At 42.7% G+C, this 4,363-nt stretch overlaps 1 pseudogene; it reads right to left on the reverse strand.

Moving 5' to 3' along the window:
- Positions 1-782: 782 nt before the first annotated feature.
- Positions 783-1,943, reverse strand: LOC101651263 (annotated as a pseudogene).
- Positions 1,944-4,363: the final 2,420 nt, after the last annotated feature.

The raw sequence follows: 4,363 nt of genomic DNA on the forward strand, positions 1-4,363 counted from the left end.
ACTTTGAGGGCAAGGATTACATCCACCAAGTAAACGGTTTAAAACGGCATGATGCATAGGGAATGCTAAATACACATTCAGCTCCCATGGTAGCGTAAAATATTATCATAGATAGGTTAGTAAATGAATTGTGTCCTCAAAAATATGAATTGTGAATCCTATAGCCCCAATACCCAGGGATATAAACCCCACTTGGGAATTGACACTCCTTTGTTACAATGAGGCCATGTCGACATAGTGTATGTCTTAAGCAATCGCTTTTAGCTTGTTTCGCTTTGAGATACATCTATGCTTTGATTACAAAACCATTCTTTTGGCATGAGAGGAGTTCCATGATAGGAAAAACTATCTGTGCAGCAGAGTGATGCTGACGTAACAGCTGTGTTCCTTCTTATTGAACGCACCTATTGAAGAATCTAGTGAAGTGACTTCACATTCATCACATACAGCTTACCTGCTAGCATTACTGGGACAAATCCAGACCCACATACCACTATTTAGGTAAGAAATGGTGCTCACACATTAAATTAAATGTTGGAAAGACAATAAAAATTCCTCTGTGGGACTCCCCTCTCCCCAATTACTCTGCTTTGAAAATAATCAGATTCCTTAAAGCTGTTCTAAATAGCAACAGTACCCAAGCAATATATCTGCGGTACAAAGGGGATAATTTTTTTTTAATTCTCAACACAATTCAAGAGAATGTTCACTCTATCTTTACACTTCTTCTCAGAGGCCCTTAAAAAAAGTAAAGGCATTCCTTTGAGTTCTTCTGGGCGGTGTTACTGAAGCGCCTTTGTTGGTCAGTCACTTTCCAGGAGGTGTTTGCTTTGAAGGGTCTCCCAGTATTCCTTTCAGCTACTCATACTAGACTTTGCTTCTGCAGGTATTTCACATCACTCTAAGGGCTTATTTGAAATGTCCTCCTTGTCACACTAGTATGTTTTCATAGAGACCACAAGAATGGCAACAAGGCGAGGAAAACTGTGACTTGGTTATAAATCAAGTAATCGATTAAATAGATGGGGATATTTGGAAAGGTCAGAATCCTACAAGTCCCTTTCAAATAGCTCCATGGACCTTCATGATTGGGTACTAGTTTGCTCACTTCTGGAGTGAACTGAACTTCTCTCTCCAATTCAACAGGCTCCTGGTAGCAGTTGTATTAGAAACCACAGGATACCTCTGGTTCCCTTCAGAGTTCATTCTCAGTTCTTCTTTGAGAAGTTGGTCCACATACTGCAGTTCATTATCCCCAAAGCTTGCACTGGTCACTAGTCTACTGTCGCTGCTGCCGTGTGTGGTAATTGTTTGCATCCTAATTAAAAATACCAGCAAATAAACTTAAGTGTGGGAGATGGATCTTTCCGTCATTCAACTAAAAGTTGCCTATGATGCCAAACATAATCATCATGATGGGCTGTTCCTCGATTATTGTAAAGATGTAGTTCATCTCTTCATGTAAATCCTTTTAAAGTCACTTAAAAAGAATTCTCACATAAGCCATACTGTGAGATTGGCTGCATTTAACTCCGTAGCATCTCCAGTTAGTTTTACAGCTGTTCACTTCTTTTATCATGCTGCAGAATAGCCCGGAAATAATCATAAGTATCTCAGAATTGTTCACTATAAATGACCTGGACCACTGGAGTAGGCCCAGCTCATTCTGCACCACTGGATCAATATCAGCCCTCTGTGCTGGACCACTGCACAGGAATACATGAGTGAGTCCTGGCTCATACATCAGTCCTTCATTGGAAACCTCACCATTTCTCTGGCCTTGGCCGCCAGCTCTTCTTCCTGCTACCGCTATTACGGGTGCCATTACTGCCACCACTGCTGCTGCTGCTGTCACTGCAGTGAGATGGCTAGGGTGGTGGCTGCTCAGGCTAACCACGATCGCTGCCTTGTACAGCCTCCCCAGTTCCCTTGGTAGCTACCATCTTACTAAGCCCATCACTTCTTAAGATCTAAAGGGTCAGAGGAGGCACAGAAACAAGCAATAAGACATGGGAGAAGAAAAGTGCCCCTCACAAGGAGATCACCAGACACTGGAGGCACGTAGGTGAAAAGAGACAAGGACTTCCCCTCCGAGCAGGCAAAAGGGAGAAACCCTTCCCCAGAGCCGGGGGCCTGGATTAACTGGGGGATTCCATGTCTGTTAGGGAAAGCCACCCAGTCCTAAGACAAGTCCCAAAATATGCTCAGAGAGTCTCTGGAGAAGAAAGGACCCTTGAAAGTCGTCAGTTGTGAAAGAGCGTGGAGTTAGATTTGCTAAGTCAGAACTACTTCCAAGATCACGCTTTCTCTCCGTGCGTTTGAGTTAATACTTCTTTTAAAAACCAGAAAATAAAGAATTCAGATCACCTTTCATTTTAAAACTGAAATAAAACTTTTTAAACTTGCCTAAACGCATTTCTAATTTGACTAGGATTAGGTCCCATGTTGTCCCCTAAAATGAGCTCTGTTCATGAAGATGTGTAATAATGTTTAGACTGTGTTACCTTTAAAGGTATGTTGCAGAAATGTGTATCACGATTTACGGTGAACTCAACAATTTCTCGCACGTGTGCTAAATGTTCAACCCAGACTTCAGATGTTCTTTTGGTATTTCAAATCCATCTGGTAATGTACTTCTAAGCCCATGAAACAGCAAAGGGGAAGTGGCAGGGTTGCTCCCAGCGCCTCCTTTTAAGAACAAGGTTCGGGGATCAAAGCACAAGGCCTCCCCTCCTCCTGCCTTCATCCTTCTGGCTGCGCTGACGATTAAATGACCTTTCTTTCGAGGGGAAGAATCTTATACCCAGTGGAGCAGCTCCAGGGCCAGCTTCCAGAGGGGACGTTGGACAGCCATTCTAACGACATTGTGTATCTATAGAGTGATAGCAGCCAGCACTCCCATTCACGATAGTTGGATCGTCTCTGGTTCTTGGAGACTTATCAACAGGTATCACCATGTGATATCTACTCTCAGTATCTCAATGTTTATCGCTGAGATTCAGTGTTTTGAGCTGAATTTCCCAAACTGCAAAGCATTCATCTGGTAAAAAAACTTTTGAAAAACTCGTTTCACCTTACCTGGAGTCTGTGTCCCTAACGAGGCAATGTTTTCACCAAGTCCTCCCTGGGCAAAGATTGCTTTCCCTTCTCGACTAAGGTCACATTTTAAGCCCCTGTGGAAACTTCTGGATGTGTTTTGGATTGGGGCTGTCAAAACATATTCCTCAGACCACAAGTCATTCCCTGCTCTCTCCTGCACCATGCTAAGAGTTCAGAACGAGCTGCATTTTTAGCTGCGAATTCTTGAATGAACATTGATTTTCAGTGTGGTCTTAGTATCCTGACACCCAAGGACACATTCATGTGTGATCGTTCCTGGCACCCTCCGACAATATTATTCCTTAGCAAAAGCGAATAACATATTTGTATGAGTCTGAACTTCTGGCAATGTCCGTAATTACTTCATTTACACTTAAGACATATACTACGTTGACACAAATGAAATCAGAGGAGGGCATCCTGGATAGCGTAAGCAAGGACGTTTGTTCAATACCACACACAGAAAAAGAGATCAATAAATAAATGAGCAAGTAATTGCATCATTAAAAGAAGTCATTTAACCTTATCACCCTGTAAGTCTAAAAGGTAGATACAATAAGCATCCACACATGATATGTATTCAATTTTAAGATACCATTAAAAATAATGTCTACAGTGGGCTTTGGTCATTTTTGTCTGCTTCATAGTCACCCCCCCCTTCTTGTTCTACCAAGTTTCCTGTAAAGAGCCTCCCAGGATGTGCTGTCTTGGATGCCCTCTGTCTCAGAAGCCAAAGGAAACAGATGCCCTCTCTCTCGCCCATCACAGTCAGGAAACAGGCACATGACTGGCCTCTCCTTGGACTTCGAATGCTGTGTCAAGCATACAATTATTTTTGTGTGGGTTCAAGATTCTGACCAGGGCAGAAGCACGTGAGCTAGATTATCCCTCCAGTGTGACTTCTACCATGGCTTCTTTGACCTTGCTCTCAGGCCCTGCCTTCTTTCCCGCCCTCAAAGCTCCCATTAATTCTGTGTACTCCAATAACCTTGCAATCTTCCTTTGTCACTAAGGAGGCCTGGGATATTTTCTGTTGCTTATAATGAAGAAGAGACTCCGTCTTGTGTACTTTGAACATGTTATCAGAGAAAACGAACCCCTGGGAAAGGACATCATGCTTGGTAAAAGAGACGGGCAATGAAAACGAGGAGTTCAGACTCATGAATCAGATTCACATCTAAAGACATTTTCATCAGCTTTTTCTAAGGAACAAGGTTGCTTGAAGTTGCTAATACCCCTCACACGCATATGAATTTGCCCTTGG

This window comes from Echinops telfairi, unplaced genomic scaffold, assembly GCF_000313985.2.
Source record: "Echinops telfairi isolate 266 unplaced genomic scaffold, ASM31398v2 ScPeMD7_4;HRSCAF=17, whole genome shotgun sequence".
Lineage (NCBI taxonomy): Eukaryota > Metazoa > Chordata > Mammalia > Afrosoricida > Tenrecidae > Echinops > Echinops telfairi.